Raw genomic sequence first — 16,850 nt, 5'->3', positions numbered from 1 at the left:
ACATCCATGTTTCTATACCACTAGTCCCTTAATCACTTCATGGGAAATAGATGGGGAAACAGTAGAGACAGTGTCAGACTTTATTTTTTGGGGCTCCAAAATCACTGCAGATGGTGACTGCAGCCATGAAATTAAAAGACACTTACTCCTTGGAAGAAAAGTTATGACCAACCTAGATAGCATATTCAAAAGCAGAGACATTACTTTGCTGACTAAGGTCCGTCTAGTCAAGGCTATGGTTTTTCCTGTGGTCACGTATGGATGTGAGAGTTGGACTGTGAAGAAGGCTGAGTGCCGAAGAATTGATGCATTTGAACTGTGGTGTTGGAGAAGACTCTTGAGGGTCCCTTGGACTGCAAGGAGATCCAACCAGTCCATTCTGAAGGAGATCAACCCTGGGATTTCTTTGGAAGGAATGATGCTAAAGCTGAAGCTGCAGTACTTTGGCCACCTCATGCGAAGAGTTGACTCATTGGAAAAGACTCTGATGCTGGGAGAGATTGGGGGCATGAGGAGAAGGGGACAACCCAGGATGAGATGGCTGGATGGCATCACGGATTCGATGGACGTGAGTCTGAGTGAACTCCGGGAGATGGTGATGGACAGGGAGGCCTGGCGTGCTGCGATTCATGGGATCGCAAAGAGTGGGACACAACTGAGCGACTGAAATGAACTGAACTGAACTGAGTCCCTTAATGGCAATATAGACTTTTTATTAGCATGACCTCAAAGCTCCTCTGGCCTCCACCTATTTTCCAGTTCCAAAGCAGCTTCCACATTTTTAGGTATTTTTTACAGCAGCATTCCACTTCATGGTACCAAAATCTATATTTGTCAGGGTTCTCTGGAGAATCAGAACCAATAGGATGAATATCTATATAGAATAGATTTGTTGTAAGGAATTGTCTCACACAGTTATGGAGGTTGACAAGTACCAGAATCTGCAGTCAGCACCTGGACCCACAAGAGTTAATGGTGTAGTTGCAGTCCAAGTTCAAAGGCCTGAGAACAAGGAGAGCCAATGATGTACAGTTAACCCTTGAACAACATCAGTTTGAACTTTACAAGTCCATTTATATGCAAATTTTTTCACTAAATATTTACTACACCACCCAAGGTTGGTTGATTTTGCAGATGCAGCTTTGCAGATGAAGGCTAACTGTACAAAGTTATGCTTGGGTTTTTTTTTACTGAGTTGAGGGTCGGCACCCCAATAGTGGCATTGTTCAAGAACCAAGTATAGGCAGGAGGATGGCAGCTCAGCCGCAGAGGCATTGCTCTCACTTTACAAAGCAGCTGTGGGGTGACTTTTGTGATGGGGATAAGAAGGCGATTGGTGAACCTTCTTTTACAATTTCCATGGAGTGGGACATGCAAGTGGTGACAGGGTCTTCTCTGCTCAGCCCTGCAGGGCTAGGGCTGGAGGAGATGCCATCTAACCTACGACTGCTGTGGTGGTTGAAACCAGAGAGGTGCTCCATGTTCCAGTATGCACAGTACCATGCTGTGCTCCCTGACTCTGTGCACCTCCCCTGGGACCTGTTGAGAGCCCTTGGGGCCAAGAGCTTCTCCAGAGTCACAATAATGTAGTTTAGGAGGCTCCCTTCCTCGTTGGCCTTGAAAGTTCCCTCAAAGGCAACACTTAAAACCTTTTACTCTGTAGTTCCTGTGAGATTTCCATTGGTTTCCATCTGTATTCTGCCTATGCTGCCCTGACTGCCTCTAGAGGTCACGTCTGCCTTTCCAGTGACAAAATGGTGTGTTTCCTCTTAAAAGCAAAAGCCATAGTAGATGCACCCGAGATGGATATTCACAACACATCTCTACCAGAAATGGTTGCAAATCTGAAAGAGAAGATGATGTTAGTGCATACTCATTTAAATTTGCTCTTGAAGATTCTAAAGGAAGTGACTCTTGATCAGTTCAAGCCAAAAGACTGATCCAGAATCAAAGCTGGAGTATCAGGGTCAGGCCTTATTGCTGTCTTCAACAATAGGTGCTATTTGATCACTTCCCAAAAAAGATCAACTTCAGGAATGGATGAGAGGGGCTTCCCTGGTGGCTCAGTGGTAAAGAGTCTGCCTGCCAGTGCAGGAGATGTGGGTTCCATCACTGGTCCAGGAAGATCCTACATGTTGTAGAGCAACTAAGCCTGTGACCACAGCTACTGAGCCTGTGCTCTGGAGTCTGGAAGCCGCAACTACTGAATCCACATGCCACAACTACTAAAGCTCACGCACAAAACGGCCCATGCTGTGCAACAAGAGAAGCCACTGCAATGAGAAGCCCATGCACCACAACTAAGAGAGCAGCCCCTGCTCACCACAACTAGAGAAAAGCCTGCACAGCAGTGAAGACCCACCACAGCCAATAAATAAATAAAATTATAAAAAGAAAAGAAATCAGCTGTAGCTCCAGTCCAAGGACTGGTGGTCTCAAGATCCAAGAAGAACCGATGTTTCAAGTCCAAAGGCAGGAAAAAACTGATATCCCAGCTCAAAGGCTGTCAAGTAGGAGATGTTCCCTCTTACTCCTCTTTTTGTTTTATTCAAGTCCCTAACTGATGCATAAGCCCCACTCATATTAGGAAGGCCAGTCTGCTTTACTCAGCTACTGATTTGAATGTTTACTTCAGTCCAAAACACCCCCACAGACACATCCAGAATAATGTCTGACCAAATATCTGGGCATCCCTTGGCTCATTCAAGTTGATACATAAAATTAAACATCACAGTTCTCAACCTCATAAATCACCTTAGATACATAAGTGCACATTGGAATCCCACTTTAAATTGGAGCTTTAAAAACATACCATTCTATAGTCCTACCCTCAGAAATCCTTATATAGTTGGTCTGAGGTGCATCTTAGAAATTTTCAGAGCTCCTCTGATGACTCTTAAAATGCAGTTAAGATGGCCAGATAAAGTACTTCAGCAAGCAATCTTTGAAGCAGAGAAGTCACATGGGAGCACTTTATGTGTGTGGCTCAGCCACCACCAACTAGCCACTAAGAGACTGTTAATTCATTTAGTTGAGTGTCCTTTATACATTCCTAACCATAACAACAAAAAAAATATGTAGCAGTTTAACAACATGCTAAGTACACATTACAATAAAACTGAAATCAAAGGTACAAAGCTTTGGGGGGTAGGAATAGAGATCCTTTGGATGGGGGAGATAATTGCTTTACAATGTTGTGTTAGTTTCTATTGTACAACAATGAGAATCAGCTGTAAGTATACATATATCCCCTCCCTCTTGAGCCTCTCTCCCACCCCATCCCCATCCCACCCCCTAGGTCATCACAGAGTACCAAGCTGAGCTGCCTGTGCTATACAGCAGCTTCAGTGTTGGGGTATTATTTTAAATTTTCGTGTCGATAACCTATAGAGCTATGATATGGGCTTCCCCAGTGGCTCAGTGATAAAGAATCCTTCTGCCAATTCAGGAGATACAGGAGATAGGAGTTCGATCCCTGGGTTGAGAAGATCCCCTGGAGGAGGGCATGGCAACCCACTCTAGTATTTTTGCCTGGAGAATCCCATGGACAGAGGAGCCTGGTGGGCTAAAATCCATAGGGTTGAAAAGAGTTGGGCACGACAGAAGCAACTGAGCACACAGAGAGAGCTAAGACATGTAAAGCCTGTGTTTCATAATTTATGTGTTTTTTTATTCCATGCGCTTTTAATCATTTAGCTGTTTGACAGTTACTACTATTTCCTCTGTAAAGCTGGGGACACTTGCCCTCCTTCTTTTTCCCGAGCCCTGTGCCTTCAGCCAGGAAGAGGGAGGGATAACTAAAGGGGCTGCTCACAGGATGTTTGTTAGTGGCAGATGCTGTTCCAGGCCCTGGTCTGAACCATGAAGTTTAGCCTCCTGTGTAGGGAGGAGCTGGGAAGATGACAGAGGAAAGGAACTCTCCTTGGCTGAGAAAGACAAGGGCCTCGGTGTGAGTAACTTTTATGTGTATAATAGTAGTTTTGGTCCTTTCCATGGTGATGCTAAGAACTGAGAGTGACACTTCCTTCTCTGAGCAACTTACCCACTCTGGGGTGGCCTAAGTAAGGCAAACCAAAATGGCGATGTACTGTCTAGGTGAGGTTTTGTTCGGTATTTGCTCAATATCAGTCCAGAGAGACACAGAGGTACATGGAAATGTTTTGCATGGTAAACAAGGGCCACATTGTATTGTTCCAACTTTTGCCATTGAAGAATTATGCAAAAACTCCCAAGACTAAAAGATGCTGATTCCTTAAGAACTTACTGATAACTTAGAAAACCATGGAACCAACCCTGTAATGTAGTTTAAAAAATAAGTATCACAGTGTAGACAGTTGGGGAAGATGGATGGTGGTGATAGGTACACAATAAAGTGAATGTACTTAATGCCACTGAATTGTACACTTAAAAATAGTTTAAATGAATAGTTTAAATGATGTAGAGGGAAAAAAGTTCTATATTAAAAAATAAAGGCATTTCATATTCAGAATTAACACCACCTTAAATACATAATACCAAAACAGAAGCCCTGAAGGCTCTACTGTCTAAATTACAAATTCTGGGTTCAAGTAAGCACCAGAGACAAGAAACGGGATGGCAGAGAGGTCTTGACTATGCAACCACCACCAAATACTCAGACTTTTCTATTTCCCTTGTGGTTCTCAAGATGGCAAAGAGACTCAAAAGTTTTTCCTTAGTTGAACTGGTGTTTTGATTGCAGAGAATCAACAGGAAGGGAGAGAGACAGGGAGAAATCTTCCTCCTCAAAGCAACCAAAAGATTCCGGGCGCCCAGCAGACCCGGACAGCTGCGCCCAGCCCGAGCTGCCCTCGTCCTCGGGCTGCTGGAGCCGCGGTGCTGCCTCAGAGCGTCTGGCAGCGCGGCCCACCCCGGGGGAGAGCTCCTAACTCCCAGGGCCTCCTGCGGCTTCGAGGCGGGAGCAGAAGCTTCTCCCGCCTCCCTTGCGCTCCCTCGCCTTCCAGGTTCAATAAGGATTACATCATGGAACAAGAATGCGGGGCAGCCTGAGAATCAAAGCCGTCACAATCAGCGGCTGGTTAACTGTACTGTTGCTGAAACACATCCTTCCCACCCCCTCCTCTCTCCCCTCCCCCACCCCAGACCTCTGCTTTTCGTACTATTAAGGATAGCATTATTGGGGAGAGGAAAATCTGATCAAAACTGTCGGCCGCCAACAGCAGACTTTCTATGGATTCTATAAAGGCCACCTTAACGATTTCCCTAATTAATGGATGACATCTTTGGCTGAAGGAGAGGCGATGGATTCGACTCCGTCTTCGTCTTTGTTAACCTTCTAATTAACTTTCGTAGGTCACCCAGGTCTCCCAAACCTAAAAAGTGAAGAGGCCCATTGTGCCAGGAGCAGTAAACTTACTTTTTCTGCTGGGGTACTTAAAAGGGAGAACGATTATAGGCTGAGAAAAATAACTTCATTTAAAAGCTTTGTGGCTACAGAGAATGCATAGGTCCCTCCCTTAGAAAATAATTGAAACACCTTTTATACCAATATTTCTATGCATAATAAAAACAAATTAGCAAAATGCATCTAAATTCAGCAGCACTTTCAAATTACCTTTTTTGGAATGTAAGCCTCTACAAGTCAACAAAGGAGCAGGAGTTTAGAGAAAATATTGCAACTGCAACAGCTCTCAGTCTGTATGCAGAGTGAGTGCAGCATTGGGCCAGGCTGGGATATCTGAGTCACCTCCTGGAAGAAATGCTTCTAATTTACTGCCTTTGCCCAGGCTGGGTATGGACTGCCAGTGAGCAGGTCTTTTTTTTGGATAGCATTGTCTTTGGAAGTTCAGAATGTTTAATGGCCATGGTGAAAAACAGAAACCACCATCATAGAAAAGCCAGAAAGCAAGTGAAACTCCACCATGATCATTGAAATTGATAAAACACACTTTAAAAATATAAGAAGCATTCTTGTTGGAATTTTCATTTTGGTAGCTTTTTCAGACTATGCAGATCTGTTGTGGTTTCTGCCCCAGTTCCTTGGCATCTCTGGCCCAGCAGAGGAGACACTGAGGGAAGAGCAGGTGCTCAGCCTAAAGAGGAACTGAAATGAAGGCTGCTTTAAAAGAGAGCTTTGCCTAAAGGGAATGAGGTTCCTAACCCAAGGACAACAGTAGTGTGACTTTACTATTGTTTTCTGATTACAAACAGAACCAGAGTTAATTGTAGAAAAGTATAAAGATTTTAAACACTGTCAATATTTTAATCATGCTTTCCATTCATTCTCCTATGCATCCTCAAATTTTTACCCATTTCATTGTTATGTTCTTTTTTTAGCTCCTGTAATACCATTTTTTTCTGTATTAAAAGTGAGAACAAGATCTTGTCCTGCCCACACACCCAGATTGAAGGTGCAGGGGTAACTTTAAGAAATCTCTTTTATAGGATGCTGCCACTTGTGGAGAAAACAGTGCTCTCATGCATTGCTGTGGGAATTTAAATTGCTATAACGTCTCTGGAATAGAGAGAAATTTGGCTTTATTTATAATATTACAAAAACATAGCTTCTTTGAGGTACTAATGTCTCTTTAGGAAGCTTCCCTAGAGATATAACTAGCATAAGTACAAAATGACATATGTAGAAGTTACTCTTTGTAGCACTATTCATAATATATTGACAGCTATCTAAATGTCCACTAATAGGGGACTGGTTAAAGAAATACAGTATATCCATTGAGTGGAATATTATGGAGCCATAAAGAAGAGATGAGTATGCTCATTATATGCCAATTTGGAATGATCTTCATAACAGCCTGTTGGGTAAAAAACAGCAACAACAAAATGCAGCAGAACAACAATGGTGTAAATTATGCTATTTGTAGGAAAAGGCGAGGTTTAAATATTCATAAACATTTTCTTCTAGTAGCAGTTATCTTGGGAGAAGAGACCTGAGTGGCTGAGGAACAACTGTGGGAGGGAGAATGCTATATAACTTTTGTATCTTTTGAATTTGTACTGTGTGAATATATTGCCTATTCAAAAAATTAAAACATAATTTTAAAATGTCAAAAAGAGAAAGGTTGCCATTTTCTAATCTGCTCTGTGCATAGCTCTATACAATTCAAGGGTAGCCCAGTCATGAGACGTCCTATTCATTTCCATACACTAAATAGCTTATTTTAGATTTCTCAAAGTCTGCCTAGATTAAAAGACCCCTAAAATGGAAGGTACACAGTCACTCTCTCTTTGAAATCTTTAAATGTTTCTTAATGAAAACAGAATAATGCATTCTGTGATTTAATTGTTCAAAATTAAAATTCAACAAACTGTTAAGTCTGTATAAATGAAACATTCATGGGCTTCGTCAGCATGTACATTGGGACAAATGCTTTGGGCCTCAGAATAGTGGTGATACTTTGAGATGTGCCAAGAAACATATAAAGAAGTCAAATAAAATATTTTGTTATTATTCTGTTGTTTATTTTGGCTGCACAGCATGGCTTTCAGGATCTTAGTTACCCGACCAAGGATTGAACCCTGGCTCAAGGCAGTGAAAGCATAGTCCCAACCACTGGACTGCCAGGGACTTTCCAAATAAAATCCTGTATTACGCAAATTCTTTTTGCTCACAATAGTCTGATTTACTTGTATCAATCAGTTTAACTTATTCATGGTTTATGAGCTATACTATTTTTAGTGATTAAACTAAAACCTGGAACCAATGTTACCCTCTCCTCATTCCTCAGCCCAGTCTGTCAAATGGCATTGGAAATGATTAGGCTGAACATATGAAATTAGTGTGTGTCAGTGGTACAATAGCAGCAGTTTCAAGTTACAGCCTAATATTTTTCATCATCTTAATGTTGTTGCTTATAGCTATATAACAGGGATATTGTTACAGTTGTCTGTCCACCATCCATTTCTCCTTTCTTCCTTGTTAGCAGAATTCCCATTTAATTCCCATTTAGTAAGGCAATAAATCTCAATTCAACCATATACATGGGATTCTTATTTCTTTCATCTGTGACTGGTTTAGATTTGGGTATGTAATACCGTTCTAGGCCAATGAGATATAAGAAAAGACAACTAAAAGTTTCTGAGATAGATTTCTCTTCCACCAGACATTTTCAGGTCCAGATGGATTGCCCAGAGTTCCTGCAGTCATCTTGCTACTGTTAATACAAAATGTGCAGACATAATGGGCATGCTAGATGACACAATAGGAGAAAGGAAGTTGGATCTGCATAATAGTACTGAGTGGTTGTATTAACCAGCTCTGTAATCCTCTGACCTTGTGCTTCTTGTTAAATGACATGATAATTTTCTGCACAGTTTAAGCCATTTTGAATTGGTTTTCTGTTACATTCCAAATACTAATAAAACATCGTGGTAAATATTTTTACCACTCTAAGTGGTGTGAAGCCCAGGTAGTATCCTGTAAAAGCTCCTCAAGAAAAAAAGCTACTCAAGTAGTTCTGTTTTGTAGTCCTCTAGTAAAAATTATCTTAAATCATAAAAATATATGCCCCCTCAACATCTTTAGTCATTAGTGAAATGCAAATTAACACCATAATGAGATACTGCTTCACACCCACTAGAATGGCTATAAGCAAAAAGATGGACAATTACAAATGTTGGCAATGATGTACATTGCTGATGAAAATATAAAATGATGCAGCCACTTTGGAAAATAGTTTGTCAATTCCCCTGAAAAGTTAAACATAGAATTATTGTATAACCAGGTAATTCTACTCCTAGATATATATTCAAGAATATTAAAAATATAACATTCACACAAAAACATACATAGGAATGTTCATAACAGCATTATTCATAAAAACCAAAAGGGAGGAAAAGCACAAATGTCTATCAACTGATGAATGGATAAATAAAATGTGGCATATTCATATATAGAATATTATTTGGTAATAGAAATGAAATACTGATGCATACTACAAGATGAATCTTGAAAACATTATGCTAAATGAAAGCCAAACATAAAATACCACACAGTATATGATTTCACTTATATGAAATGTCCAGAATAGGCAAATTCATAGAAACAGAAAGTTTCAAAATACATATGACAAATTTGTTAAAAGACTAATTTTTATGTAATCAAAGCTGCATTTTTGCAGTCATTTAAGCAAAAATGAGTGAAGATTCTATCCTCCAGAAAACTATAAACTTCATGAAAGCATTGTCCCCCTCCTGGGTCTTGGTGCCAGCACATCCAACTGGACCACACACACTGCAGAATACGTAAGTGAATGGATCTTGGTGCATTTGCTGAACAATTCTGGGCTTAGTTCCTAAAATAGGCCTCTGTTTACTTATCTGCAAAATGGGGCTAGAGCAGTAACTACTTTAGAGGATGAATGTGAGGATTAAATGAGATATGAGAGCTCATTTAAACTTTGCAGAGTTCCTGGGACATAATAAGCATCAATAAGAGGTAGTTATTGCTGTTTTGTTTTATTGTTGTTTTAAGTATTAGTACTATTATTGTATTTTGGAACCTTATGCCCACTCATCACAAGATGTAGAAATTTCTTATCAGCTGGCATGAGCAATTCTTGAGTGATATTGTTTAAGTATATATTCATTCTTATAAATTAAAGAAGAAAGGATTAGTAATTTTCAGGGTTAGTAATTTCCAACAAAAATAGTTGGAAATTCAGATTCAACAATCATAGGATTTTATAACACTATATTAGTACATGAAAAAAATTTACAAAAGTATAGTAGATTTGCTATTGTTCAGTTGTTCAGTCTTGTCCAACTCTTTGCAACCCCATGGACTGCAGCAAGATAGGCTTCCCTGTCCTTCACTATCTCCCGGAGTTTGCTCAAACTCATGTCCACTGAGTCAATGATGCCATCCAACCATCTCGTCCTCTGTCATCCCTTTCTCCTCCTGCCTTCTGTCTTTCCCAGCATCAGGGTCTTTTCCAGTGAGTCAGCTCTTTGCATCAGGTGGCCAAAGTATTGTAACTTCAGCTTCAGCATCTGTCCTTCCAATGAATATTTAGGGTTGATTTCCTTTAGAATTGACTGGTTTGATCTCCTTGCTGTCCAAGGCACTGTCAAGAGTCTTCTCCAGCACCACAATTCAAAAGCATCAATTCTTTGATGCTCAGCCCACTTTGTGGTTCAATTCTCACATCCATACATGACTACTGGAAAAACTACGTGTGCTTAGTCGCTCAGTCATGTCCAACCCTTTGCGACCCCATGGACTGTAGCCCGCCAAGCTCCTTTGTCCATGGGCACTCTCCAGGCAAGAACACTGGAGTGGGTTGCCATGCCCTCCTCCAGGGTATCTTCCCAACCCAGGGATCGAATCCATGTCTCCCGCATTGCAAGTGGATTCTCTACTGACTGAGCTACCAGGGAAGCCTGGAAAAACCATAGCTTTGTCTATACAGACAAAGTATAGACAAAGTAATAGCCCTGCTTTTTAATATGCTGCCTAGGTTTGTCATAGCTTTCCTTCCAAGGAGCAAGCGTCTTTTAATTTCATGGCTGCAGTCACCGTCCACAGTGATTTTGGAGCCCTAGAAAATAAAGTCTGGCACTGTTCCCATTTTCCCCCCATCTATTTGCCATGAAGTAATGGGACCAGATGCCATGATCTTAGTTTTCTGAATGTTGTGTTTTATTGAATTTCTATAAATGACCAGTCTGAAACATTATTTTTCTAAACTATTTTTCATATACTCCTCTAAACTTAGAATACCAGAGTCCTTAAGTTAACTTTAGGTCATTTTTCAGCCTCTGTTACAAGTTTATAAATTGTCTCCCTCATCCCCGACCCTTCCCACTTACCAATTTATAACATGTATCTTATTTGAATGAAATATTTTTCACTATATGTGAAATTTAACATATACTCATAGGATATAGATTGAGTCAACAATTGTTTGGGGGTAGGTAGGGGTGTGCTAGAGGCCAAACTTTTCCTCCCATCTCAAGGAAAAAAATTAGGTAAGTGATTTATCTAGTGTCACATAACCTGCTAATGGGATTTTAAAAGGAAATTCAGGACAAAGGTACTCTTCTTTTCTGCTGCTACAGCACACAAACCGTCTCCATCATACAACACATGGGCAAACAATAGACAAGCAGCAAAACATTTCCCTAGCTGTGACATCAAATATTATGAGGACAAGCATAGGGAAAATGAAAAGTACATAGTTTTTAAGTGCATTCTTCCAGGTTCAATCCATATTTTGATCATTTATATGTTCACAAGTTTCCATTAGGTCAATATGCTTCATTAATCCTGTTTGCCCTTGTGAGAAAAATATAGCAGCCAGGGGAAAATGGGGAAAAGAGGAGCAAATAAGTGATTTGCTGGAGAGGTTAGAAAATCTGTCAGAATCAATTCTGTGTATTCACACCAACCCTTAACTACCCTCTCTTCACCCCACAAAAATAGAACAGATAGTAGCAAAGAAATAGGAGATCTTCTGATACTAGGCAGTAATAGAGTTAGCTGTCACCAAACTGGGCCAGAAATAATGGATGGCAACCTCACCCTTGCACAGCATTCCTAGTATCAGTTCCTTTCCCTTTCTTCTCATTACCAGTAAGACCCACCTACAAGGGAGAAGATTTCCTCCCAGTGTGAAGAAACTCACATAAGTTGGATGTTTTCTCTGCTGAAAGGTTATATCTTGTTTATGGACAGGGTTCTCTATGGTTCTTAAAAGTCCATGGGGAGAGGGGCCCTGTGGAGATGGATTATTCCTCATTTCCCCAAAATTTAATCCCTTCATTCAATTCCCCCTTTCTGAGTCCTCTCTTCCTTTCTCTTCTCTCTTCTTATTTTGTGCCTCCATCTCAACTTTCCTTCCCTTCTCTTTTATCACATCAGTCTTTAGTAGTATATTAATGTTACTCACAAAAGTGATAAAGTCTTGATTCTGAAATTCTAAGTCTTGATTCTGAATTTGTTTTTCTAAACAAGATAGGTTTAACATTAAGAACTACAGGTGGCCCAGCATCCCTTTTTATATCCATCCATCCACCAAACAAAGAGGCCATATATTTATCTAGGGATGTATTGTATAACATAATTCAGTATACATGCAATTTATGTATACATGTACCTTAAAGAATCTTCTGGATCTGTGTAAGGGTCTTTGAAGTTTCTTCTGCATGTTAACTTCTCTCCTAATCCAGATGCCACTGCTCTTTGTGACATTTCAGAGAGGTCACTGAGCACCATCCTTATAACCCTCTAGAGAAGAACAATGGAATGCAGAACTTTTTTTTATTACCCAACCTTTTAGTATTCTTCTTTTTCTTTTCAAGAAACTTCAGTCAAGTCCTAGGAGGTCTTACCACTAATACTGCTTTCTCTCTAGTTCAGTCAGTATTTACACTCTGCAGAGAAAATTATGAATGTATCTGTGTTCACAGATTTATACATTTCCTGTTTCATGTGATTACTCCCCAGAAGAGACTACCTTGAGCCTCTGCCTAAACCAGTCTTTCTGGCCTCCCCATGATTATGCAGTTCAAAGAATCACAGCTTTTACAAATGAACTTCCCTCCTGATTTGGAATTCTAAGAGCTCCAACTATAATTAACCTGTATATAAACTATAGGGATTTGAAAAAGGTAACAAATGTTAGAGACTGCAGCTTTTCAAGCTATATATTTCATAAACAAAGTGCAAGCTTAAATTAGAAGCTGGAAAAATATTTTAGTTTTAGCAAAGCAGGTTTTTAAAATCTGCTAATAAAAAATTCATAAATTCTGGAGGAATTAATCTAAAATATTGATACTTCCCACATAAATGCATCAGATGATCTAAATATATAACCATTTGGGGAGTTTTAATTTTTCTAGCATGAAAACAAGTTTTCTGACACTGGAATATCTTATTTGAATATGGTTTTATACAGTGTAAAAGCTTAGTCTTATATACTGTGCATAAGGAAAACCCATTTGTGTTTAAAATAAAAATTCCTCAAGATATTTTAGGTTCTTGCTGTGTGCTATGTATTTAAAGATAAATTACATTCTGAGTATAAAGTTGTTTTTGTTTATGTAGAAGAATATAAAGAAGAAAATAATTGATAATTCCACCATCCAAATAACCACTATTCATATTTTCTTTCAGTCTTTTGCCTATGCATATATTTTGAAATTCCTTATTTAGACTTTCACTGTTCTGTTTTAAGCAATAAAACTTCATGCTGAGGCAAGGCTTGATTTTTAGTGACAGGGAGGGAGAAAAAAAGAGAAAGATCAAGGAAGAGGAGCATGGAGGGCACAGGATTCTCTTGCTTTCCTTCCTACTGACTGTTGACACTACTCTCCCACACCTTCTTCTAGAGGCACTCCCCAAATCCTCAAATAGAAAGAACACACACACACACACACACACACACACACACGAAAGAAAACTTTTCCAAACCTGAAAAACATTGTGAACCTACTGATAATCACTGTGAAGAAAACATCAGCATTCTCTATGTGGCTAGCTGGGTTTCCCTTTGTAGCTCAGACGGTGAAGAATCCACCTGCAATGCAGGAGACCTAGGTTTGATCCCTGGGTTGGAAAGAGCCCCTGGAGAAGGGAATGGTAACCCACTCCTGTATTCTTGCCTGGAGAATCCCCATGGACAGAGGAGCATGGCAGGCTACAGTCCATGGGGTCTCAAAGAGTTGGACACAACTAAGAGACTAAGCACACAGGTAACTTGTGGATTTTTGCATTTCTATATTCATCTGTTTCTAGGCTTCTAAGAAATCATGAATATCTTTTTTAAAAAAGAATTGACAGTATATTTTTAATCACCTGAAAACACCCTTTAGAATCTAAAATGGGTATGCCCATTATTCTTATCCCCCTGCAGTATATCAACAGTAGTAACTCTTCTCAGCCTAGCGCACTTTCTATTTTTAGCTTGAGATACTTAATGAATTTTGACAAGGTTGAGTAAATATCATAGTTTTCCAGAATAGCCTGCATCATTATGACCTAGAACTTAAAACAACTGTGTCTTCCTTTTTCTATAGTTTTATATGAAAAGCACATTTACCACAAGAACCCCTGGAGAAGGGAATGGCTGCCCCTTCCAGTATTCTTGCCTGGAGAATTCGTGGACAGAGGAGCCTGGCAGGCTATAGGCCATGGCGTCACAAAGAGTCAGATATGACTAACACTTTCACTTTCATGGTACTCATAGTAAGCACTGTAGGGTTATAGTAGCACTAGACTGTGAAAACAGGGTAGCGTGTCAGCCTCCTAAGAGGATGCTCAATGTCTCCTCAGACCTATTTTCACTGAAGCCTCCAAGAAAGACATTACTGTATTGTGCTCCATGATTGTGCTATCATTTCACCACCAGAAATTATAGCACTGGCTTCTGTTTCTAGCACTTTGGTGGATTTGCTGCTGCAAAAGTTAGTTTTACATGGCAACTTGGCTAGGCTATGGTGCACAGTGTTTGGTCAAACACTAGTCTACGTATTGCTATAAAGGTATTTCTTAAATGTGGTTAAAGTAAATTTTTGAGTAAAGCAGATTACTCTCCACAATATGGGTGAGCCTCATCCACTCAGTTGATGGCCTTAAGAGAAAAGACAGGTCCCCTGAAGATGAAGGAATTCTACATCCAGACCTGCCTTTGGACTCAAAACTGTAATATCTACTCTTGCTAGAATTTCCAGCCTACCAGTCTGCCCTGTGAATTTTGGATTTGCCAGTCCCCACAGTCTCATGGGTCAATTCCTTAGATTCTCTCTATAAATATATTGTGTTGGCTAATAAGTTCATTTGGGTTTTTCCGTAACATCTGACAGAAAAACCTGAACAAACATTTTGGGCAACCCAATAGATATGCACATATTCTATATTGTGATAAAATATAATCTCTTTCTTTGGAGGACTGTGACTTATACAGATACCCTGAATGATAATCTCAGCTAAGATGACTAAAATGTTTGTTAAAATATTTTTTAAATGGCTTTTTACATACATCACTGAGCCTGTGCAAAATGGAAGGCTTTTTCAGATCCCAAAAAGTGAACTAAAGCAGGAATCCTGATAGATAAACAAGTTCCAAAGCCAGCTTTCACCCTGAAACTTTCCATCAGACTCTGGAGACCCTGAATCTCAACTCTGAGATGATGGTCAGGGATTGCCTAAAGTGGGGGACCTGTTAGGAGAATCTTTACATAAAGTTGAAAATACAAAGAACTACATCCTCAGTGTAAAGATAAATTAAAAAAAAAAAAAAACTTCTGTCCCAAAGAGGGATGCTATTGCAAGGACATTTGCCTATCTTAATGTTGACACTGGGAAGACAGAAAGAAAGAAAAAACTTCCCTAAGAATTTGGAAGCACAATAAGATCCATCACAGGAGACCTTTCTACCTAAATCCATACCACCTATATAACCTCTCAAAGTTTGGAACTATAAAATTTGAGTATTTCAATATAAAAGGATTCCACGTTGGTAGTACAACCAAGTAACTCAGCCAGAAACAGCAAGTGCGGATCTCCCCCACACCAGTCTATCTCCAACTCTGGCTTTTAAGAATCCCCATAGATAAACTGTCAAGACAAATGAGAAGCTCACAGAAGAAAAACTTCATAAAACCTAGGAAGAAATGTGGTACCATGAGGATAACAACCAGAAGCAAGCAGCAGACATCAAAAGTGGTCCTGCAAAGACATCAAATATTGACATTAGTGACCAAATACAGATTTTATATGATTAATGAAATAGAAGCTTGAAAATATTAGAAAGGAATAAGACATTGTAGAAAAACATCCAAGCAGATCTGATATGGAGCCAAATAGCACTTAACGAAATTAAAAAAAAAAATTTTAATGGAGAAAAGTGACTTTTAAACAGCTGTTTAGGCCCCATGAAAAAAAGAATCAGTGAACTAGAAAATATATTTAAACATTTTCCAGAACACAGTCCAGGAGACAAAGAGACAAAAACTATAAAAGATGTATTGAGTTTTATAACTCCTTATCAGAATTCAGGATCTAACAGAGTAGGGAAAAAGTAACTTCCAAAGAGATAAAGAGATAATAATAGAGGAGAATTTCCCAATATTGTTAAAGGCAACAGTGATCAGATTCAGGAAGCCAAGTGCATCCCAAGCATGATAAATAAAATCTATATGGAGAATTCTAAAGGGTTTCCATGACTGTAAAAATGTAGAACTCCAAAGGGGAGGGAAAACTTTAAAAGCAGACAGAAAGAAAAAAAGATCATCTGTGAATCTGCAGCCTTAGACCCAATAACTGACTTTTTAACAAAAAGCAGTAGGAACATGAGCGTGCACAGACACACACACACACAATAGCAAAATCATCATCAGTGTGCTGAGAGAACATAACTATGAATAAACCTAGACAGCATATTAAAAAGCAGAGACATCGTTTTGCCGACAAAGGTCCATATAGTCAAAGCTATGGTTTTTCCAGTAGTCATGTACAGAGATGTGAGTGTTGAACCATAAAGAAGGCTGAGTGCCGAAGAATTGATGCTTTTGAACTGTGGTGCAGAAGAAGACTCTTGAGAGTCCCTTGGACAGCAAGGAGATCAAACCAGTCTATCCTAAAGAAAATCAACCCTGAATATTCATTGGAAGGACTGACGCTGAAGCTGAAGCTCCAGTGCTTTGGCCACATGATGCAAAGAGCTGACTTACTGAAAAAGACCCTGATTCTGGGAAAGATTGAAGGCAAGAGGAGAAGAGGGTAACAGAGGATGTGATGGTTGGATGACATCACTCACTCAATGGACATGAGTTTGAGTGAACTCCCAAGAGACAGTGAAAGACATGAAAGCCTGGTGTGCTGCAGTCCATGGGCTCGCAAAGAGTCAGACACG

General features: G+C 39.7%; 1 pseudogene; it reads left to right on the top strand.

The window, feature by feature from the left end:
• Window positions 1–1,251: 1,251 nt before the first annotated feature.
• LOC128053132 (protein Mis18-beta-like) lies at window positions 1,252–1,940 on the top strand (annotated as a pseudogene).
• The last annotated feature ends 14,910 nt before the right edge of the window (window positions 1,941–16,850 follow it).

Source organism: Budorcas taxicolor, chromosome 9 (genome assembly GCF_023091745.1).
Source record: "Budorcas taxicolor isolate Tak-1 chromosome 9, Takin1.1, whole genome shotgun sequence".
NCBI lineage: Eukaryota > Metazoa > Chordata > Mammalia > Artiodactyla > Bovidae > Budorcas > Budorcas taxicolor.
The sequence above is the reverse complement of the archived record's forward strand: the minus strand, read 5'-3'. Positions and strand labels throughout refer to the sequence as shown.